The sequence below is a fragment of the Gigantopelta aegis genome, chromosome 1, assembly GCF_016097555.1.
Source record: "Gigantopelta aegis isolate Gae_Host chromosome 1, Gae_host_genome, whole genome shotgun sequence".
NCBI classification, from domain to species: domain Eukaryota; kingdom Metazoa; phylum Mollusca; class Gastropoda; order Neomphalida; family Peltospiridae; genus Gigantopelta; species Gigantopelta aegis.
The window spans coordinates 26,310,243-26,335,641 of NC_054699.1; the positions used below are offsets into that span (position 1 = coordinate 26,310,243).

Below are 25,399 nucleotides of genomic sequence, written 5' to 3' on the forward strand. Positions count from 1 at the left end.
GTATGAAAATAATATTAAGTTGTCTTCCCTATCCCGGAGTGATTACGTAACATACTAACATTACCGATTTTGCGTAATATAAAAAAATAAAACAATAACAATATATTTATTTTTATCTGCGTAGTAAACTTGTTGCAACATTTGTAGTTTAATATATATATATATATATATATATATATATATATATATATATATATATATATATATATATATATATATATATAATTTTCTGGAATGAGGGAAATCCATTTGGTGTCATGATATTCAAAAATATTTACATATTTACACACAGTGTCGTTACAGCAGACTCGATAATTTACGTAACACTTATTACACAGACGAATTATCACGAAAATTAGCGAGTATGGTAACAGAAATTATCGAATGTACTCGATAATTTGTTTCTGTTAACAACAGCTGGTTTAATGTATTGCACTGGGCTTTTAGTGACCAATTACAACGTACACATACACGCAATTGTTGTCCATAACTATTTACATCTTTTTTCGCTAAATATCTATTTCTCTCCAAGTAACATTCAAATATTAATTAATACATATTACACTGAATAGGTATAATAAGTTATTAAAGTAAAAATATGGGAACAGTTTTTCATATACGTATATATACAAATTACATATAATTATATAAACAGACAAAATGCATTAGAAAATACACCATCACGTGTCGTATATATACAGTCTGTTCAATTAAATGTATTGTCTTGTTTTCGCCCCAGCCCCCAAATCTGAACTGACAAAAAACAAAAAGAAGAGAAAAAAGTGTTTTAATTATTATTACCTCATGACAAAGATATATTAAAAATAACAATAATAAAAACAATATCATCCTTAAAAGCATATTGTCACAGACCACTGGCCTATTAAATGGCCTAACAAAGTATTACCTGAAAAAATATATATTTAATTTGTACCTAAATGTACTTTATTCAACCATCTACGTAACCACTATACTTCACCTATTAATGATATTTCGTAAAAAATAATTGAATTATGGCAATGGTCCATAATTCAAAAACTAATATTGCCAAGAGGGTTGACATGGACTTCCCTTCAACATAGTTCAGTTAAGGTGATGTGATAAGTAGATTTGGTTTTCACAAATTAATGTAATATTTATGTATTATCAGTTTTTGGAGAAATAAGTTCCTTAAATCTGTGACAGTATGCCTTTAACTAGGCCGTTAGAAGCAGGGGTAGGCAAACTACGCAGCTCGAGTAAAATCAGTGCTATTGGTAAACATAGAATCAATTTGTTTTATGAGTGTTTTCCACGTTCCGCGTAAATGAAAAACGATTTTCATGACAAAAAAGAATCGATTTGCACAGATGGCATGATATGGATGGGAGTGGCGATGCCGGAAGCGGTTGAGAGTATATTCATTATTATAGTGTTTTAGCGTCATTTTAAAAAATGTTTTTTTTAGGTTTACAGATGCGTGCCTAGTGGCTACGGGTATGTAGAAATATCCCCTTTTTAATTTAAAAGTGTGATTTTTGAAGGCCAATGGAAATCCCAAACTATTGTGTCCTTCTTTTAATTTTACCCCCCACCCCACCCCCGCAATAGTTATTTTTGACTAGGTTCGACCCTGAAAATACAAGTTTGGCCAAATATTTAAGGGATGAGATAAATAATTTCAAAGTATTTGCAATTTTATTATAAATAGTGCAATTTGGACTAAAGGCGACGTCATACTATACGAATGCCGTGTACGATAGTACCCGGTTGTGACAAGACAAACATTACGATTTCACCAGTTGCTATGTAATGGGCTATTCACGTATGAGGCAATCGTATTGTGTTGACGCACCTTTCGTTTTTGTTTAGTTTTTTTGTGGACTTTTTTTCTGAAAAGGAACAAGTTGACTCATTTCTGTCTCCAATTCAAAACAATGAGATCCGGGTCCGCGAAAATCTCAGAACCCGTTGTGTGTCATGGACAAGTTTTGTGTTACGAAACAAAACAAAAAAAGAAAAGAAGAAAATTATTGTCTGCTCAAAAAATATCGCGACCGCGTGAAGTTCCTCATTCTAACACGCAGCGCGACGTTTCAAAAAAAACAACAAAAAACTGGTTGTTAAGCAGACGAGAGAATTTAAGATTACAAAATTGTCTTTTATTTTACATATCTGGGTTACACAAGCGAATGACCCGGTGTGACCTAGTCTTAAGTCATAGCCTTCTATTACTCAGATGTCGTCATCAGTCATCGAGTTTCCCTGAAGCATTTCCAAAAATAAGATACAACCTTTTGTTGTGTTTTTACTCGTTACGTTTCCTGGTTTAGCCATGATATATGTATTTACACGGGTGCACGCAAGATGGGTGGTTGTTTCAATCGTATTTGTCAAAACGATCAATCATATCAGTGTAGGTTGTCTGTGTGTGTGTGTGTGTGTGTGTGTGTGTGTGTGTGTGTGTGTGTGTGTGTGTGCGCGCGCGCGCGTGCGTGGGTGTGTATGTGCGCATGTGAGAGGGAGGTATCTTAACATTTTTATGTCGCATACTGTCATAATTAGTGACAAAGGGAACTTTGATCCTGAATATTAAACAAAATAGAAATCAGGGCCGTAGCTAGGATTTTTTGTTCGGGGGGGGGGGGGGGGGGCGGGCAACTGAGTAGTTAATAGTCTAAAACTCCTTAAACAGTTAACAAGATAATTTTCTTTAAGTTTCTTTAAAGCTTCCCGGATTTTTTTCGGCAACTGCCCCCCTTAACCCCCCCCCCCCCGCACACACACACTAGCTACGGCCCTGAAAATGTCTTTAGATTGTTTGATCACTAGTGACTTTAACACTGAACATACATAATAGCCTGGCAACTACACCATTAGCGACAAAAAACACTGATCTTTTGATCTTGAATTCTTTCTAAATTAATACCAATGTCATGTCCACTAGTGTCCCCCAAAAGAAAATATACCCTACCACCAGGCTCAATTAAATGTTATAAACCGAAATCCCGACAGCAAGATAGAAGCTTTTTTTTTTTTTTTTTTTTTAAAACAACAACTTTAAAACACGGCGGAGCACATTGATTCTGAATCAAAAATATTATTGGTAGTAAATCTTAAGGCAAAGATGAATTTTACTTGCAGAATGCAAAAAATTGCATTTCAGGACATCTAGTTTAGCAAAAATTTACGGGGGAACATACCCCCTTAAACACTTTGAGATTGGGGGGCTGACTGAAATCGAGGGCGCAGCGCCCTCCCCCCCCCTCCCCCAATGTCTACTTGCTTCCGCCGTGCCTGGGGCTCAACAGAGTTTAGTAAAATCATCAGACCTTAATGAAAGCCTTAATACAGGATGAGAATCATGTTTAACTAACGACACCTCAGCACATTTTAAAGTACAGTTATTTTGATGTTTAACATATAGTAAACCTCGTGCTATATGTATGAGCGAAACTTTGTTAAAGGTCTCGAGTCTCAGTTTTCAGTTTTATAAGCACGAGACCTTGGTGTTGTTTTCTTCAATGAAGTCACAGAATTAGTCTTCAATGCATCACTAGGTCAAGTATCGAGTCACAACGTTCGTTGAGTGTTTGCTTGCACCATGACTGTTATACATCAGCGATTTTCATGACACACTGGAGAAGAAACCAGCCACTGAAAGTCCGTATCCAGACGGTGGGTCGATTGTGAACGTACCACAGAACAAACTGTTAACGAATGTGTCAATCACAGGACCGTACCCTGGGGGTTGGAGGATGCGTTCAGCGTAACACACACACACAGCAGCAGGAGATATTGAGGTTCACAAACTGTTTTTAGAAATATTTAATCCATACAAGGCCATGATGCGCTACAGCTTCCATTTGTCATCAATACATTATGAAAAAAATAATTCAGGAAAGGGTCCTCATATCCCTGGAAATAGAATTGGCCTACAGATTTTTTTCTCTCTCTCTTTCTATTCATCGTGTCTCGGAATCTTCCATTGCTGCTAACGGAGGTTACGTTGCGTCTTTGATTCTGAAAATGAAAAACGAAGAAGTTAGACATGTTACCATCAATTATTATAAACTTTAAGCTGTAACACGATTAACTGAATTAATTCTGACTGGCTGGCATTACTAATGTTATTTTTCGATAAAAAGCAAAAATGACGCCATTATGTAACACTTGACGTAGAAGCTGACGTATGTGCGTTTTTAAGTTAATAAGTTGATTTGTTTGCAATTATGAGAATTCTTTGTTATTTTTTAATATTAATTTATTGATGAACAGTGACAAATTTGGTATAAAATCGCTTCGTTATGCAACACGATTTTATGCAATTTGTGACTGTCAAACATCAATAAATTCACACGAAAAATAACGCGTCGCAAAATTCATGTTTACACACTCCCACACATTGGATAAAACAGTGTGTCTTTTATGATATAACACGGCGAAATTCATCACATGTCGGTGATCGATTCCAAAATGCTTGGCTGATCATCTAGAGTCTGAAAATAATACGGGGGCGGAACGTAGCCCAGGAGTAAAGCGTTCGCTTGGTTCGCAGTCGGTCTGGGATCGATCCCCGTCGGTGGGCCCACTGAGCTATTTCCCGTCCCAACCAATGCATCACGACTGATATATCAAGGGCCGTGGCATGCGTTATTCTGTCTGTGGGGTGGTGCATGTAAAAGATCCGTTGCTACTAATAGAAAAACGTAGCAGGTTTCCTCTCTAAGAACATATGTCCAAATTACCAATGTTTGACATCCAATAGCCGATGATAAATCAATCAATGTGCTCTAGTGGTGTCGTTAAACAAAAAAAGAGAGTATTTTTTTTAGTGAAAAGAATACAAGCGAAACCAATTTCTACATATGTCGTTAAGTCAAAGTCAAAGAGTCGTACGTTAAAGGGACATACCCTAGTTTTTAAACACTAACGCATAATATTTACTATTATAACCGTTTTTGACAAATAAAATCATACTTTACTTAGATTTTATTGTTTAGATTATCAATTTCCGTACATTCGAAGTGTTTTTTGTCATCCTGGTGTTTTTAATATCACAAAATGCATTTCTCATATTTTTAGAAACGCACATGCGTCTGAGAAATAACAGTTATGGAGTCTACTTTTAGTCTATTTTTAGAGGATATTTCACCATTTCAAAGTCACAGACTCATGTTTCACTCAATTGTAACTTTATCCAAATGTGTTATAGGTTTGTAGATTAACTAAACTTAGTGTTAATGTTCACGGGTTGAAACTAGGGTGTGTCCCTTTAAAGAAGAAAAATGCTTGGGTATTGTTTTGTTTGAATTCTTTCTCCTATTATTATTTTTTTTTTTTTTTGGGGGATTTTGTTTTGTTTGAGGGATTGCTCAAATGTAAATAAAAAATTAATACCATACGCTTGCAAGTTTGCAACTGTCTCTTAGATATCAATTATCTTACAACACGCTTTAAAACGTATCCAAATCGCGTTCGTTGGTTACATAGTTTTAAAACAATTTATTCTACAATAAATGGTAACTTATGGTAATTTTCGGTCACTTGTCACCGCGCGCGTCGATTTTGACCCGCGAACGTCGATTTTGACCCACGCGCGTCAATATATATATATATATATATATATATATATATATATATATATATATATATATATATATATATATATATATTTTTTTATTTTATTTTTTATTTTTTTTTTATTATTTTTTTTTTTTTTTTTTTTTTATTTCCCGCGGTATGACTTCGTTTTTTGGCCGGACTTTTCTTGCTATATATGACGTAAAACCGAATTTTGTGCCGAAATTCCATCGTGCATAAACTAGGACGTGCATTCTGATTTCAATTTAAATATGCCCCTTATTACGTTATCAAATATACCCAGCTGTGCAATCCATGCTTGAAAAAAAGAAGAAAGAAAAAAGAAAAAAAAAAAAAGAAAAAAAAAACCGCATCGCCGTATACCTAACGTTCACTCGTGTAATATTCTGCATATGCACCTGAATTCAAATCGACCTGATTTATTACATAGAGAAAGAAAGAAGAAAAAAACTATGTTTCACTTGTCATACACCTTTTAGCTTGACCTTTGCGTACGCGGAAGGTGACAAATCATAGTCGGTTATGCATCATTGAGTTTGTTTAAATGCAGCTGATTAATTAGCTGATTAAATACTCTCGAGCCCAGCACAGACGTGCATGAAATGTAACCTGGCACGTAGAAAGGTTTTCCGTCCAGGAATACAGACTTAAACCAAGAGGCGACTGTTGCAACCTTTGTGGTGGGAGGGGAAAGGAAATACATAAGAATTACGAGACGGAAGGGACGGGGTGGGCAAGGCAACTCATTTACTTAACTTTCTTATCCTCCCCCTCTCTCTCCCTCCCCCTCCCTTTCTGTCTCTTACCTCCATTCTCTCTCTCTCTCTCTCTCTCTCTCTCTCTCTCTCTCTCTCTCTCTCTCTCTCTCTCTCTCTCTCTCTCTCTCTCTCACCCCCTCTCTCGCCTCTTCTTTCCCTCCCTCACACACCCCCACACCCCCCTCTCTCTCTCTCTCCGCTTTTTCACTCTTACTCTGCCTCTGTATCTGTCTATCTCTTTTTTCTATCTCTCTATCTGTGTCTCTTTCTCTCATTTTAAATTGTATTTATACACGAAGATATCAGTCTTTTCAAACACGATCTCCACTCAGTTCACATAAATCTCATTATTACATTAACTTACATTCAGTTCGTGATATTAGTAACTGGACATACATCAAATTCCTCACAAATATTATGTTCAAAGTACATTGTATCTTATAACCATTTGTTGCAGCAACTGGAATGCAAACTCGTCACTTCTTTATAGCCGGAATGCGTTGTATACAATACTCCAGCGATACGTGGATTACGGCATGTCCGCTAAAGCCGCGAGTAATGCTGGAATGGTAAGTAATAGATGGATAGCGACACTTCTGGAAGGTTGATGATAAATCAGCAGAGTGTGTCGGCTACAGAACTTTGGATGTTTTCAGGGACTTCAGGGTCTAAAAGCATGAACGAAAGCGAGAAGAATGTATGTGTATGACGACAAGCCATACTCGCACTAAATCACCGGCTATTTTGTATGTCAAACACAGACTCACCACGTGCCTGCCCATCGTAACGCTGTGTCATGGTTAACATCATCGGGAATGACAGCCAATACTTTAATCGCGACCTTGTCGGATTGCATTGTCAAGAGCTGGAAGATGATAGTGGAATCTGAGGAGCGGGTCAACCCAGATGGCTGCTGGGTGACTTGAGGGTCGCAGTGACATTGAATGGTAGGGATGGAAGACTTTAAGGACGTATTGACTAAGAAAAGGGTTGAGCCAAAAGGCATGGTGACCAAGGCTCGTTCTTTTCGTCACTGAATACTAAACTGATAGATGACCTCAGATTACAGTTATCTTCCCATCTGGAAATTTGTAATCTGCTGTTTGACTGTGATTATTTCATAGCAGACAGCTTTGAGGTGGCAACTATTTGACTGAAGTTGACAGGGAAGGGCATGTAGTTTGTAAACATGTGTAATTTGTCGACATTGCAGACTTGTTTGTGGTAATTCTGGCCCATGTTTAAACCAATATCCTGGGAGCAAGAACTGGACAACAGGGGTTGTCCTTTTCAGGGCATGCGTCCCCCAGGCAGGCAAAGGTACATACAAAAATCCATGGGCCTGCTGATATTAATAAAACTGTTATAGACACTAAGGCTATATAGAAACATATAGCGTAATTAATTGTGGTCTGTGGCCAGATAAGCTAATGCTAAAATGCCCACCCTACTGTTAATCCCATCCACAACTGTGTACATACCAAAGCATACAGGGAAGCAGTACTCCAAAGGAGGATAAAATGGGGAGGGGGGAGGGGGACCAGAGGACTCGGCTCCTCTAAATATATGTAAATGATTCCTTTTTCTGGTTGGTTGGTTTTTTTTTTTTTTTTTTTTTTTTTTTTTTTTTTTTTGTTCATTGGATTTTTCATTTAATGAGTTAGTCCATGTGTCATATTTCCTTTAGTACCCCCAAAAAAACAAAACAAACAAACAAACACCAAACCATTTCCTGAATCCGCCCGTATACCCCCACGCCAAACTGCTCACACCCGTAGCTTGCAACCTTTTATTTTGAATATTAATTACTATTCGTGTATCATACAGCTCAAAATGTTGCTACAAGGCACAACCTAGTGCATACATACAAGATTCCTCTGAAGGCTATGCTGTCAGAATAAATCAATGTGCTTTAGTAATGTCACTAAACAAGTCAAACCTTAACCTGACTGCACCAGATGATCTAGTCAAAAATGTGTTCCCACCAAATATATATATATATATATATATATATATATATATATATATATATATATATATATACATAAATATATTCGTACATGTAGCTAGGCACTTAACACACAATGTATAGAGCTAGAGGCATTTCATTTTAATTCATTTCTGCGCTTGTTTCAATTAAGATTCAAGCACACTGTCCTAAAAATTAAATATGTCTGATAATGATAAATTCATAGTAAAACAGAAGTGATGAATTGATAAAAAGGACTAGAGTAGTTCAACCTTCATTTCATTTCATGTTCGTGATTACATCCAATTAAGGTTCAAGCCTGCCGGCCTGGGCACACACACACACACACACCTGAGCTATCTGGGCTGCCTGTCCAGGACAGAGGGTTAGTTGTTAGTGGTTAGTGAGAGAGAAGAGGGTGTAATGGTCTTACACCTACCAATTGAGTCGTTAAAACTCGCTCTGGGTGGGAGCAGGCACCGGGCTCAGAACCCAGTACCTACCAGCCTCATGCCCGATGGCTTTAACCACGACACCACCGAGGCCGGTGTAGTTGAACCAAGCAAGCCTTTCGAAATCAATCTGGGTTGGAGCTGTTAAAAGGGTGCGAACCAAGGCCAAGGTCAAAGCGTCTTAACAATCACGAGAGACTGACGTTGGAAGCGGGGGGGGAGGGGGGGGGGGGGGGGGGACACACTGCATTACGAGCGCTTGCCGCATACTTTATTACGTTCTCGCATTATGACTCGAGCGCTTGCCGAAATGCCTTTGTATTGTTTACAGGCGGGGCGTAGCCCAGTGGTACAGCGCTCGCTCGATGCGCGGTCGGTCTTGGATCGATCCCCGTCGGTTGGTCCATTTGGGCTATTTCTCGTTCCAGCCATTGCACCACGACTGTTATATCACATGCCGTGGTGTGCACTACCAGGTCTGTGGGATGGTGCATATAAAAGATTCCTTGCTGCTAGTCGAAACAACAGCGGATTTCCTCTCTCAATATCTGTGTGGTCCTTAAGCATATGTCTGACGCCATATAACCGTAGATAAAATATGTTGAGTGCGTCGTTAAATAAAACATTTTCTTCTTCTTGTATGGTTTATTACGTTTTCGCATTAGAAGCGCTTGTGGCATGACTTTGCTATAAACGATTTATTATATTTTGTACTGCACTAAGTTACAATAATGTGTTACTGTCAGCGAACATAAGTTCTCTTGGAGATCCCTTGCGGGCAGTGTTAAAAAAAAATCTACATCATATGACAGCTGACATAAGCCTAGTACTGTTAGCCGGCGTTCAGAAAAGATCGATGTGGTACACACAGAGAGACCGCTACCAACATTAATGTTACCTGTCGAACGGATGTAGTTCATCAAGTAAGACATCAATGTCAGTCACACTGAACGGAGAAAAGGACAAAACCACAAGAATTTGCCATTTCCTGTACAAACAAATATAGCTACCTAACGCCTGGAACAAAAGAGGGTTTGGTCTGAGAAACGCCATTTAAATGTCCCAATAAAACTAATATTGATCATACCAACATTAACAGGAAAGTGTTTGTTTGTTTTGTCTGTTATATTTTACGACACCACTGGAGCACATGGATTAATTAATCTTCGGCTTATTGGATGTCAAACATTTGGTAATTCTCACTCGTAGCCATCAGAGGAGACCGGCTACAGTTTTCCTAATGCAGCAAGGGATCTTTTATATGCACTTTCCCACAGACAGGAAAACACATACCACGGCCTTTGTCCAGTTGTGGTGCACTGGTTGGAACGATAAAAAAAAAATCAGCTGAATGGATCCACCGAGGTGGTTCGATCCTGCGACGCAAGCACCTCAAACGAGCACTCAACCGACTGAGCTAAATTCCGCCCCTCAACAGGAGTGGCTGCACAACTAACATCGTTATGTGATGAAAACGTTTGTTTAAAGTTTGTTTTATTTAACGACACCACTAGAACACATTGATTTATTAATCATCGGCTATTATGTGTCAAACATTTAGTAATTTTGACAATTAATTTTAAAAAGGAAACCCGCTACATTTTTCATTTAGTAGCAAAGGATCTTTTATATTCACCATCCCACAGACAGGATAGCACACACCACGGTCTTTAGTATGTCAGTTGTGGTGCACTGTCTGGAACGAGAAATAGCCCAATGAGCCCACCGACGGGGATCGATCCCAGACCGACCGCGCATCAAGCGATCGCTTTGCTGCTGGGCTACATCTCCCCTCCTAACAGGAAAGAGTGCCTGCACAACTTGAATCGTCATTCCCAGTGTGAGGAAGTGAACCGTGTTACTGACAGTCAACCTCACATTGCTGACATTCAGTCTCGCATCACATCATTTTTCAAGTCATTGAGTTTTTTTCTCGTTTCTCAGTGCACCACAACTGATTAAAGGCCGTGGCATGTGTTTTCGTGTTTTCTTGTCTGTGAAAAAGTGCATATAAAACATCCTTCGCTGCATTAGGGGACAGAGACAGAGACAGAGACACAGAGAGAGAGAGGGGGGGGGGGGGAGAGAGAGAGAGAGAGAGAGAGAGAGAGAGAGAGAGAGAGAGAGAGAGAGAGAGAGAGAGAGAGAGAGAGAGAGAGAGAGAGAGAGAGAGAGAGAGAGAGAGAGAGACAGACAGACAGACAGACAGACAGACAGACAGAGAGAGAGACAGACAGACAGACAGACACAGAGAGAGAGAGAGAGAGAGAGAGAGAGAGAGAGAGAGAGAGAGAGAGAGAGAGAGAGAGAGAGAGAGAGAGAAAGAAAGAGGGGGAGAGATGTAGTTAAGCTGACTGAGTTACAAAGTTAAAAGTTTGTTTTGTTTAACATGTATTAATCATCAGCTGTTGAATGGGAGAGAGTAGTAGGGAGGGAAGGCGAGAAAGACACAGACTGGACAAAATAACATAACAAACAAAAATAGTGAGCTAGAGTGTAACTGACAGACAGCCATACAGATCTGAAAACCACCGGCAGAACGACCAGAAGAAAGATTTACAGATGCTCACATTATCAAATTTAACAGGATTTTTTTCTTCTGTTTTGTTTCAAAGTGCACGCATTAACTTGGCCTTAACAAGATCACCACAGACTCCAGTTTAACAGAATCAGCCAAAGAACTAGTCTTATAGAAGGCGAACGCTTGGATACGCATACGGCAGACACAAACCCCACATATCGCCTTCTTGTAACTGGAATTAAGAGACAAAAAAAAAAGTGTCATCCTTTTGAAGAATAAATATTGATGTTAGCGCATTCTTCACACTTACTTAAACTAGGTATTACCGCGCTAACGAGATGTAAGGTAACAGTCTCACAAAGACCATCTCTGGCGCGGTTATCTCGTTTAATATTGAATGTTTTCACACCAAACAATGAACGATGCCGAACCGAAGCAGTGTTCTGTTTAATACTCGCTACATCTACCGTAGGTCACCGAGTGTCAGATAATATAGAGACTCTTTTCTTCTTTTCATTCATGTCATGTCATGTCATAGGGTTTTACGTGCACATTCAGAGCAAGCTGTTGTAGCGCACGCCGTCCATGACAGGAAAGTTTCATTCTTCTTCTTCTTCTTGCTCAGTCAGATGTATTTCTCGTTCCAGCCAGTGCACCACGACTGGTATATCAAATGCCGTGGTATGTACTATCCTGTCTATGGATATAAAATATCCCTTGCTGCTAATCGATAAGATGGAATTCAGGTGGAATTCAACGGATAGAAAGAAGTTGAAAGACAGCCGGAATTGTAGTTGTTATTAACGAAAGAAAGAAATGTTTTATTTAACGACGCACTCAACACATTTTATTTACGGTTATATGGTTTCAAACATATGGTTAAGGACCACACAGATATTAAGAGAGGAAACCCGCTGTCCCCACTTCATGGGCTACTCCTTTTGATTAGCAGCAAGGGATCTTTTATATGCACCATCCCACAGACAGGATAACACACATCACGGCTTTTGATATACCAATCGTGGTGTACTGGTTGAAACGAGAAATAGCCCAGTGGGCCCACCGACGGGGATCGATCCCATACCGACCGCGCATCGAGCGAACGCTTTACCACTGGGCTACATCGCGACCGGCCTCAGGACAAATGGCTATTCACATCACTATGGTAGTTGTTATCAACGAATACCTTTTTTTTTTAATCTACCGTAGTGACCCGTCTTCAACAGTTATTTGCAAGAAAAAAATAATAATTAAAAAACGAAGAAACTGTAGGTATGTAAAAATCAACCCCCACTGATGGGATTCGAACCAGAGACCCTCGATATAAGAGTCTAGCACTCTACCATCTGAGCTAGTATGGCAATTGCCACTAGCTACTGCCAGTAGGAGCACTTTATAGCAACACTACTACACATATGCCCCTAGTCAACTTAAGATCCAAGAAAGAAATGTTTTATTTAACGACGCATTCAACACATTTTACTTAAGATCCTAGAGACATACCTAGGTTTATTGTCTTCGCGACATCATGGGGAGCGAGACGTAGCTGTGCGGTCGGTCTGGGATCGATCCCCGTCGATGGGCCCATTGGGCTATTTCTCGTTCCAGCCAGTGCACCGCGACTGGTATATCAAAGACCGTAGTATATACTACCCTGTCTGTGGGATGGTGCATATAAAAGATCCCCTGTTGTTAATCGAAAAGAGTAGCCCATGAAGTGGCGACAGCGGGTTTCCTCTCTCATTATCTGTGTGGTCCTACATCTTCGCGACAACATGTGTCAGGCGTCCGCTTGAACTCTCGCGAGATTTGCCGGGATTACGAAGCGCAATGCGGGATTACCACGAGGTGTCAGCACTACTTTGGTTGTTAGCAGAGATCAAACTTTAAAAAACACGGTCAATATGTTCATCTCCAGGCAGCCACACAAATCGCTGTTAGTTACAACGTGTGTACATGGGTTTACTTTCCAATTAGCTTACGTAAGAGTCCCTGTTGTGGGAAAATAATAAAACGGAGGCGGATCAGGGGGGGGGGGGGGAGGTATCCAGGGGATCCGTCCTCATAAATATATCCATGTGCCCGTTTTTTGTGGTCTTTTTTTAAAAATTATTGGGTGGCCCTTTTCAATGTGCCCTTTTGTCCCATAGACCCTCTTAAAAATAGATCCGCCCCTGACAAAACATGAGAGAAGTGAAGAGAAAAGAGAAGAGTGCGGTTGGGGAGAGGTCGGAGGTGTGGCGGGGGGGGGGGGGAGAGAGAAGCAGACAGGACTGGGGAAAAAACAGACAACTACATAGATAAAAGAAGTAAGGAAGATAAAAAAAAAAGAGGATTTAAAAAAAATCATTTGGTTCGTTTGGGTGGGTTTTTTTTTTTTTTGGTGCTTTGCTTTACATGGATGGATGGATGGATGGATGGATATTATTGAGAGGGGGGGGGGGGGGGCAAGGACATGAGGCGGAATGCCAAGGGAACATAGGGGTATGTTTGGAGGGGGGTCGTAAGAAAAAAAAAAAAATTAATATATAATAAAATTATAACTGTCGCAAAATGTAGGGGGCGGGCCCCTGGCCCCTCTCCCCCTAGATCCGCCTCTGACTTTGCATGTATAACGAAAAGCATTGCCACGTTTAGATGTTGAACGTCATGATACTTTAAAATACCACCGTATCTTTTATTGTTTTTCAGAATTCTATAATACAATTTCAAGCTTTGTAAAGTTTCTTTTGAAAGTCAGTATATATACTCTTCAAGAAAGGTAGGGGAACCTGAAATATTAATGTTAATATCAATTATTAGACCGAACATACGTTTTGACCACAAACATCCTAGTAAAGAACGTTCAAGTCTGTTTATTAACACGCCGCAACACATTCCATAGTTTTCACATGCATCACGCATTTGCCCCGTACACGTGCGTGGGGTGTCATTCTCGATTTTGAAAATTTCCAGAATGGTCCATTAATCACTGTGGGACATTATTTCTGTCAATCTTTTTCATTCTGTTGATCATACAGTTGTTATTGTTTTGTTGGGGTTTTTTTGTCATTTTTATGGAATTATCGATTTACTGATAAAAAAAACCCCGTCATGTTGAATTGAACTTCTGACCCCAATAGTCCTTCAAGATCTTTGGTGGTCATAAAACCTACTGTAATACTGAACTACCGGTTGTAATGTTTGCCCAATTAATTCACTATTATCAATAACCATTATCCACAGCTAATATACCTTACAATTTTGGCAATTGTAAATTCTTATTAGAGTTCCCCTACTTTTTTTGAAGAGTATATATACTAGTATATATATTATATTTACAAATAATACCTATTGATTTATGGCACGTCGTAATAAACGAGATATACAATACATAAAATGTCAGCGGGCCGGGAGTAAAATCGAAGCGATGGGAATAATATGGCTGTTTAATTTCCGTTTCCAAGATACCGGCAGTCATAGATTTAACGGGGATTTAACGGGGATTTAACGGGGGGAAAAAAGAAAGAAAGAAAAACATTATCTGCGCTTTGTGTTATATGTCACAGGACACAAGACTAACCCTGCCATACATGTTGTCTCAATAACCAATAATGTAGACTTTCTCGTCGTTTAAGGAAAGGAAAGTTAACTTAAAGGGGCGGCCACATTTAAATTCTTAATTTTAAAAGATAAAGTTTGTTTTGTGTAACCACACCACTAGAGCGCATCTAATTATTAATCGTTAGTTATCTGATGTCAAACATTTGATAATTTTGACATATAAATGTTAGTTTGTTTTGTTCAACGACTCCACTAGAGCACATTAATTTATTAATCGTCGGTTATTTGATGTCAAACATTTGGTAATTTTGATATTTAGTCTTAGAGAGGAAACCCACTGCATTTTTTTTCCATTAGTGGCAAGGGGTCTTTTTTATATGCAACATCCAACAGACAGGATAGCACATACCACGAACCATGACCAGTTGTGGTGCACTAATTGGAATGAGAAAACAATCTAACAGGGTTGAATGGATGCACAGAAATGGTTTGGAACCTGTGACGCAAGTACCCCAGGCGAGCACACAATAGACAGGATAACACCTAAATATACCATGGCCTCTGGTATACCAGTCATGATGCACTGCTTGGAATGGGAAATAGCCCAGTGGGCCCACCGACAGGGATCGATCCCAAACCGATCGCGCATCAAGCGAGCAATTTACCACTGGGTCCCCAAAAATTCAATTTAAAACTATGCATAAAAGTAATTATATGGGAATCTATGAAAACAACCTTTTGAATTGTCGTCAAGTATCCTTGCCTCAAGGTATCTTCAGACCAATACAAAGAATTTATAGCCACACGACTTAACGTGAAGGACCACATAATTTAACTACCGCGCGTTTTGGCAGTGCGTCCTTACGTTTAACCTTCCTTCTTAAAATTTACGACTTGGATAGCTTGATTAATATCTCAAACACCTACAGTGTCAATATTTGATACTTTCTGCTAGTATACACAGCAGTTAAACATAGCTGCATAAATTGTACTATAAATACATCGTACATAAGTACATTGCTGAACTTCACTGATCTCAGGGATTGTCTGTGAAATAAATATTTGTGGTTCTTTGTGGTGACCAGCGAGACTACGCTTTGTGTGTCAGTGAATAGAAGCTTTTACTGTTGGTGCATGTATGAGAGGCGCATTTAGGGTGGGTGGCTAGGGGAGATGGTACACAGTCTTGAACAATCTTGCACCCACTTCAAGCACTAATGTTTAAACATACACACTGAGAGAGAAAGAAAGAGAGAGAGAGAGAGAGAGAGAGAGAGAGAGAGAGAGAGAGAGAGAGAGAGAGAGAGAGAGAGAGAGAGAGAGAACAACTTCGCCAGTTCTACACATTCGTACGTTCTAACCTCTAATCTTATATGAACGATATAGACATATACACACACACACACACACACACACACACACACACACACACACACACACACACACACATATATATATATATATATATATGGCATATTTTGAAATGCAACAATGCATACATTACAGTCCTTTTAAATTATTAAAACTCTCTCTGGGTGGGTACGGGTATTTGACGTGATTTTCACCGAGCTCATTATTTCGCGCTTTTATTCAACTTAAGTTCAAGTACGCTGTCCATGGCGTACATTTTAATTTTCTGCGCTTTCTGTCCAGGGCAGGGGTTAACGGTTAACTGTCAATTATTTAGTGGAAGTATATATTAAGGCTTTTAAGACCCACTGATCCGTAGAAACTCTCCTGATAATAGGTCATGCATTATATATATTTGACATTCCGATGCGCTTAAATTGATCTCAGGTATGTAGCCGCCTGTTGATGTTACTTCAAACATCTTTTAAATCGACATTTCCAGGGTTAGAGTTAATTGTGCTTCGAAGCTCAAGAGAATTCGACCAAGACACAATTTCCTTTTCAGCCCTGATGCTCAATGGATCACTGATTTTTATTAGCAAGTTCTAGCAAGTGCTCTCCGGTTAATAGGTGGAAGTATACAAAGAATATTTCACGTTGTGATCTTTTTTCTGTGTCAAATTATGACAATGGTGAAGTGAGGGAAAAATAAAGTTCTTTTTATTCGTCACGATAAGAGTCAAAAAGTTATGTGCGAAATAGTATCTTATTCTCACGATTTACGTGATATTACGTCTTATATTTTGTATTTTTAACATAACCACACAAAATACATTACATAACAATTTTTTCCTGTTAAAATACGCCCTGAGTTTTTGTTTTTAAATACCTTTTCAAACACGCCCGTTGGTGGGAACATCACTCGTTATTTATGACAACACACACTAATAACACACGTGTTGTAGCTCCCTTTTTTACTTTTTGGCGGACCGTTCAAAATTGCGCCTAATTTCCTTCACAAAAATGCGCACCCTTTCTCTTTGGCGTAATCCTACGGGACCTTCCACATTCCATAGCACCATACCACCCTCCGCCTGTTACCGGTCCCGGTCGGACTGCTGGTGCCCCTTGCATCAGCCAATGCAGGCGGTACACCCTCCAACCCACCCCACCCCTTTTCTGTCCTGGTCGGAGGAGCCGGCCGAGGCCGGTACCTATGCCCAGGACAGGCGTGCGCTACAACAGCTTGTTCTGAATATGCACGTTAAACACTCTGACCTGACCTGCTGCTCGTAGGTGCTAACCCAATCAGTCATGCCATCCAATCAAATAAGTACGATAGATAGTGATAGCGTTATCACGTATTAATTAACCTAAAACTGACTACTTTGTGACGCAAAAGCGCCGTCTATACATTTTACTTGGAAAAAGACGTTTAAATTTGTTTTCAACAGGATTTGTGGAGTGGCAAGAAGGATGTATTGTCCAGTAAAGGATCTTCTCGGGAATGGCTTTTATGGTAGTACTAAACCAAATAACTTCCGGCTGGGTCAAAGTTTTGATAGCCGTTATTTTAGAAATGAGCAGCTTGACCCCCAATATTTTTCTGATTCACTATGAGGGTGAGGGGTGGAAGTATTTATATCCGTGGCGTTTATGTCGATTGATACGCTGCAGGTAGGAGTTTTAGCCACATATGTTACTATTGTCGTCTATGGGATTTGATTTGGTGGTATACGCCCTTATAGACGTGGTATTAGCTATCTATAGTCCGTCCCACAGGGAACGCAATTTTTTTTCATACTATGTTATTTACTAAAACTTATTTATTTCCGAGCCGATTGATTTGTAAATTGCACACACAAATTGTATTTCTTTGTTATTTCCAAAACACTTTTACTTTTCTTCTTACGTCAAACCAAACTGAAATTATTTACAAAAAAACACACATTTTATTAGATTGGTATCAACCACTATTTTGCCAAATGGCCATTCGACTCTGCATTGTGCGGATATACCGATCAACTATGTAAGAAATAGAATAATACATTCTTGTGACAGGTCCGTTACATACCACTTCAGAAAATACAATTATACTAGTAAAACGCTCCCTGAGTTGTAGCCGGTACTGGGATGCGAACTGCATATCTAATAGTCTTTAAAACAAAACTAAATGGATGAATGTGAATATCTGCGACCGGTCATCGATACTTGTGATCATGTTCCTATGGTCAAACACGGAAATAGCCACTGACCCAAGGCGAAAGCGGTCATTAGAAAGTGGCTGTGCTGTGCAGACCGTCTACTCTTTGTGTCTGTTTTTAACCTACAGAAGTCGCCCGGGGCATAGTCGCTATTCTCTATCATCAAGTTCAGGAAAATAACAAGCATGATATCTTGAACGACCAAAGACCATCCATGGCCCTTAACTATTGTCTTCTGTATTTTAAACCCGACCTTTGTCTAAAGAGCATTAGCCCAAAGGCAGGGGATTGATTTGAAAAACTACAAGTAACAACTGCAAATCTCGTCTGGTACTTAGGTATTAATCACCAACAAGTAATGGTCAAAGGGACATTCCTAAGTAATGTTTAAGATGTTATCGACTAACAGACTTTTTAACGATTGTAATTAAATATGAAATATATTTTTCTGCATAAAATATTAGTGGCTGTATATTAAACGTGTTTCTGATCGTTCTAATATTTGTACTAGGTTAAATTTCATCTTATTTCCTAAACTATTGTTTTTTCGTACGTACGAAATTATTTGAACACAAAATCCAGTTTGGGCTTCTTACAAATATTAAGACGACCAGAAACACATTTTATATACAGACACTGATATTTGTAAACAAGAAAATATATTTAATATGTAAGTTTAATCGTAGGGGTAAGGGGTAAGGTTGGGGTAAGGGGGTGGGGGGATTTCTGGTGACCCATTTCGCCTTAAAATATTTAAATGCCCCTTTTTTGTCCGTTTTATTTTTCCTTTGGGGTGCCCTTTTAACTAGATAGTTCGTGTGACTTTTCCCCTCCCCCCAAAAATACTTCTTGGATCCGTTCCTGATTTCACCCTAAAATATATGAAAAAAAAGTATCCTTTATAAGCTAAATGTGCCCTTTTATCTAGCTGGAGTGAGATCCTATAGTATTACATTCTGGTATAACCAACTTTTGTTACAGCAAATAATATATATATACAAACTGCGGTTAAATGGTGTCTATCACACGGAGTACATTCCCTACGACGACTCCAAACCCTGAGTGAGTGCTCCGCAAGGCTCAGTGGGTAGGTGTAAACCACTTGCACCGACCAGTGATCCATAACTGGTTCAACAAAGGCCATGATTTGTGCTATCCTGCCTGTGGGAAGCTCAAATAAAAGATTCTTTGCTGCTAATCGGAAAGAGTAGCCCATGTAGTGGCGACAGCGGGTTTCCTCTCAAAATCTGTGTGGTCCTTAACCATATGTCTGACGCCATATAACCGTAAATAAAATGTGTTGAGTGCGTCGTTAAATAAAACATGTCTTTCTTTCTTTCGGTGTACATTCCCTACAAGGACAGTTGTACCAACGCGGGAAACAAAGATAACTTCATTTGCAAATATCACTGCGACCTCGCTCAATTTAGTAACACAGTGCTTGAATTAAAGTCGTTAAACTTGATACCTCCAATTGGAAATATCACCGTGACCTCCTCGCCTAGTCGTAATTTTCAGTTGGCCTCGGGGGCACGGTGGGCTTATCACTGGTTTCAAGGATGGTGCGTACAATACTATTGTAATACTAATTTCTAAACAATGACAGGTGCAATTACATCCCGAAATATCGTTGCAATGTATCCATTTTCTTTTTGCTGTAATTCTTCTTGTTCCAGAAGGCGGTGAAGGTTGTTTTTTGTTTTTTTTGTTGTTGTTGTTTTGTTGTTGTTTTTTTTTTTTTGGGGGGGGGGGGGGGGGGGGGGGGGGGGGGGGGGGGGGGGGTTTGTTGGTGGGTTTTTTTTTGTGTTTTTTTCTTTTTTTCTTAGGGGTGTTTCGTTTTTTGTTGTTTTGTTGGGGGTTTGTTGGGAGAGGGTTTCGGGGGTGGCGGTGGGGGGGGGGGGGTTGGGGGCTAGTAAGGGTTCTTGTTTTTGTTGACTAGTTATTTCGGGTGGGTTTTTGGGTGTGTTTTTTTTTTTTTGTTATTGTTGTTGTTGTTGTTAGGTTTTTGTTCGTTTTTTTTATTCGATTTTGCTTTTGGGTATTGTGCGGGGGTTTGTGTGTGTTGCGCGTGCATACTTGTGTGTGCACGTGTGTATATGTGTGTGGTGGGTTTTTTTGTGGTGTTTTTTTGTGTTTTTTGTTTGTTTGTTGTTTTTTGTAGGGTTTTTTTTGTTTTTGTTTTGTTTTTGTGGGGTTTTTTTTTTTGGGGGGGGGGGGGGGAAGGATCTTGCTGTTGTAAATATTATGTGTGGCGCTTTATGTTTAAACTTTGGAGTGTATATCTAGTTGACATAATTTTGCCCCAGCTGTATGCTAATACATTTAATACAGTTTGTAATTTACGAGGAGCGGGTCAGATATACGACTATCCGTCTATATAGCACCTGCAAATTTATTGTCACCACTTTACGATGGCTTCAACTTTGGATGATCCTTTCCAGCTGTCACTGATCTTAATCAACGTGTTTATGTTTAGAAAAGAAACCCACATAGGTTACACCTACTCAGTGCAAGTAAAGGCCAAACAGAGCATCTTTGCTGGGTCAAAGGTCGAAGAAACCCGAAGATATAACAGAGATATAACTGCAAGCCATGTCAAGTTATACTAAATGTGACAGTCGTTGTTGTCACAAGATGTTATTTTATTTTGCCAGTAAAGATAAAGTTTGTTTTGTTCAACGACACCACTAGAGCACATTGATTTTTTAACCATCGGCTATTTGGAAAAAGGAAGGAAATGTTTTATTTAACGACGCTCAACACATTTTATTTACGGTTATATGGTGTCGGACATATTTTTAAGGACCACACAGATACTGAAAGAGGAAACCCGCTGTCGCCACTTCATGGGCTACTCTTTTCGATTAGCAGCAAGGGATCTTTTATATGCACCATCCCACAGACAGGATAGCACATACCACGGCCTTTGATATACAGTCGTGGTGAACTGGCTGGAACGACACGGCTATTGGGTGTCAAACATTTGGTAATTCTGACAAAGAGGAAACCCGCTACATTTTTTTTTCAAGGGATACTTTATTAGCACCATCCCACAGACAGACTAGCACCTACCACGGCCTTTGATATAGCAGTCTCGGTGCACTAGCTGGGCCCTCCGACGGGTGTCGATCCTAGACCGACCGCGTATGAGGCGTGTGCTTTACCACCGTATAAAAAGAAAGATATTTTTTTTTTTTTTTTTTTTTTTTTTAAACCTTGTAAATGCGGAAGCCTGTATTCAGCAGCAACCTGTCTCACGCGACCGCTTACGTATACTCCCGTGTTTGGCCGGTTTGACTGTACTTTTCAGCATTTCAGATGTCAGAACTAATGGTGTTGTCTGAAGACATGCTATATAAACAGCGCCCAGGAGGGAATAACCCAGTTGTTAGTAGCAGTCGATTCTTGCATACCCAAGCCGACTTTCGAACAATGAAGTTGTTCTGCGAGAAGGTGGTGATTTTTCTCCTCCCCCCCCCCCCCCCCCCCCCCCCCCCCCCCCCCCCACCCCCACCCTGGGAGCTGTACTGCGTGAACTTGGCTCACTAGCCAAATACCGCATCGAACACAAAGGGGACAACGCTACGGTAACACTATGTTACGGAGCCACAGCGTATGGAAGACCAAGGAGGAGGCGACCTAAGACGTTTCAGGGGGGACCTAACTTGGCGGCTCAACCGCCAGGGACAGTCCCTCCTGTTTCGAAACAGCGGACGAGACCAGCAGGAGCGACACAGGGTGACCCAAACCCGGTGGCTAAACCACCGGGGGCGGATCATTCTGTACAACAGCCCGCCGTGACTCGACCCAAACACTCGCCAGGAGCGGACCAGGGGGAGCCAAAGCTGTCAGCTCAACTGACAGTGGCGATTCCTCCTGTTGACCCACCGGTGGATATGGACACAGGACACGTGGTTATCACTGAGCCCCCTGCCAGTCCACCAGCACATCCGACCGTTGTTGTTGCTACAGCGACCAGGAGACCTGAACTTAAGAGGAGAAAGGTTTCGTCGGCGTCCGATCCGGATCCGGAACCGTCAGACTCCTCTAAGTGGTCGCTAGTCTGCAACCAGCTACCAGCCAAGTACCGGGGGGCGGTCATCGGAGATTTCTCTGACACCTCACTCCTGATGTCGCAATGTTGGTCAGATGATCACTGGCGCCATCTACCCACGGGACAAGGCAAATACCAACTGCAATATGGCATCAAGGAATACAGCAAAGACCTAATTGTGATTGCTCAGCAGGACGGTCTCTACAGGCAAGGCCACCTGACCCGAGAGATGCCAAACTCTACGATCCATCGCATCCTAAAGATCGTACTCCGGGGAATCTACAAGGGAGCCATCAAAAGAAATCTGGAGTTGTTACACACCAACCTTCTCCATTTCAAACCTGAACAGACCATCAACTCGCCATGAGTCCTGCTGCGCCAACCTTTACTAGGACAGGTAACAACCTCCTTTGGGCTAGTTAGACTTTAAACGTTTTCGAAGCAGTTCAAAATGCTTATGTTTATTTTTTTATAAGTAGTCTAACGCATTTTATTTCGGCGCCCGTTCAATTGCTCAAAATCACCTTAAAAACTTTTTGGCTGAGCAGTCTTAACTATTTTGGGTCAAATTTTAGAGTCCAGACATGTCTTTGGATGCAGTTACTCTTTGTAGACTTAGGTAAAAAACAGGCTTCACCGAGGAATTGAAATTCAGCCAATCAGAGCACGGCTCCCACTCGGTGTTACTTCAAGTTTGCGAAGTGTCTGCTATTTGGTCCGCGCTCGCGTTGACTTTACTAAATGGCTTTTTTCCAAATTCCGCCCACCTCAAACTTACCCCCCCCCCCCCCCCCCCCCCCCTCCTCCTGCTACGGAGTTAGTCACTGGCGAAGTCAGAGGCTAAATCCGTAGTGGGCGTGCCTGAACCTTCGTGGATAGGGGCACGTAAATAGAGTTGCCCGTTGCCCGTTGTTAGTAGGGTACGGAGGTCAGTGACCCGACACATTTGTATATCTAAGACATGCGCATTAATTAGTAGTTATAGTACATTAGGACATTCGTCACATGACCTGCCAGGTAGATGACCAGATGACCAGAGTCCCACAAAGGAAACGTATATTTTAAAGACAGCGTACCACTACGTCTTTGCCCGTCCATTATGTTGACAGTTACCCGCCTCGGTGGTGTCGTGGTTAAGCCATCGGGCATACGGCTGGTAGGTACAGGGTTCGCAGCCTGGTACCGGCTCCCACCCAGAGCGAGTTTTAACGACTCCATGGGTAGGTGTAAGGCTACTACGCCCTCTTTTCTCTCACTAACCACTAACAACTAACCCACTGTCCTGGACAGACAGCCCAGATAGCTGAGGTGTCTGCCCATGACAGCGTGCTTGAACTTTAATTAGATATAAGCACGAAAATAAATTGAAATAAAAAAAGTAGTTGTAGTACATTAGGATATTCGTTACATGACTTGGGATCGATCCCCGTCGGTGGGCCTATTTGGGCTATTTCTGGTCCCAGTCAGTGCGTCACGACTGGTATATTAACGGCCGTGGTATAAGTGTTATTTCGTCTATGGAACGGTGCATATAAAAGATCCCTTGCTACTAATGGAAACATGTAGCGGGTTTTCTCTCTGAGACTATATGTCATAATGACCAACAGTTTGACATCCAGCAGCCGATGATTAATAAATCAAAGTGCTTTAGTGGTGTCGTTAAACAAAACAAAACAAAACAAAAACAAAATCGTCACATGACCTGCCAGGTTGATGACCAGGGCCCCGTTCCACGAAGCGATCTTAGCACTAAGATCACCTTAGTGCATAAGGTAGCTATGCACTTAAGGTGATCTCAGGGCTAAGATCGCTTTGTGGAACGGGGTCCAGTGTCCCAGAAAGGAAAGGTACATTTTAAAGACAGCGTACCGCAACGTCTTTGCCGGTCCATTACATGGACAGGTTTAGCCAACTATAATGAATAGAAACCGGCTTGGGTCATAAAACATGATCCCATTCAATGGCCCACATATATCAAAAGCCTTGAGTTTCTTATTACAAATATATGTAGAATAAAGTAACGCAAGTTAAAGTCACCAATTACATACAGACCGGCTTGAGATGAGCTAAGTGCCACCAGGAGAGGACATTATGTAGACATATAGTTTTGTGTTTCTTATCATATATGTTAACAAAAAAGGGTTTTATTAAACAGGCTTCTGGTGGTGGGTTTGGCAATTATGGGGTCAAAGAAAGGCCCCTCCCAAAAGCATGGGCAACTATTAGTAACATAGAGAGGAGAAGATAGAGAGAGAGAGAGAGAGAGAGAGAGAGAGAGAGAGAGAGACAGACAGACAGACAGACAGACAGACAGACAGAGGCAGAGAGAGAGACAGACAGAGAGAGACACACACACACACACACACACACAGACAGACAGACAGACAGAAACAGACACAAAAAAGTAAAGCTTGTTTTATTTAACGACGCCACTAGAGCACATTGACCTTTTTATCGTATCATCGGCTATTGGACGTCAAACATATGGTCATTCTGACACTGTGTTTTAGAGGAAATCCGCTGTCGCCACATATGCTACTATTTTACGACAGGCAGCAATGATATTTTATTTGCGCTTCCCACAAGCAGGACAGCACAAACCATGGCCTTTGTTGAACCAGTTATGGATCACTGGTCGGTGCAAGTTGTTTACACCTACCAATCGAGCCTTGCGGAGCATTCACTCAGGTTTTGGAGTCGGTATCTGGATTAAAAATCCCATGCCTCGACTGGGATCCAAACCCAGTACCTACCAGCCTGTAGACCGATGGCCTAACCACGACGCCACCGAGGCCGGTAAAACAGATACAAATACACACTAACATAAGCACAGACAAACGCACAGACACATACACATACACATACATACACGTATACACTCACTAAAAAAAAATCTAATTTTCTGCCCGTATTGCATAAGGTATAGTAATTTATTATTTAACGGTAATGAAAAAAATAAAAATCT

General features: G+C 40.6%; 1 protein-coding gene across 1 annotated transcript in view; it reads right to left on the minus strand.

The window, feature by feature from the left end:
* Positions 1-233: 233 nt before the first annotated feature.
* The window catches only part of LOC121372974 (protein FAM43A-like), a 52,151-nt gene continuing 26,985 nt past the window's right edge, over positions 234-25,399 (minus strand). The window contains exon 2 of the mRNA XM_041499416.1: positions 234-4,002. The gene's annotated coding sequence lies outside the window, so the exon portion shown is untranslated. The remainder of the gene's footprint in view (positions 4,003-25,399) is intronic.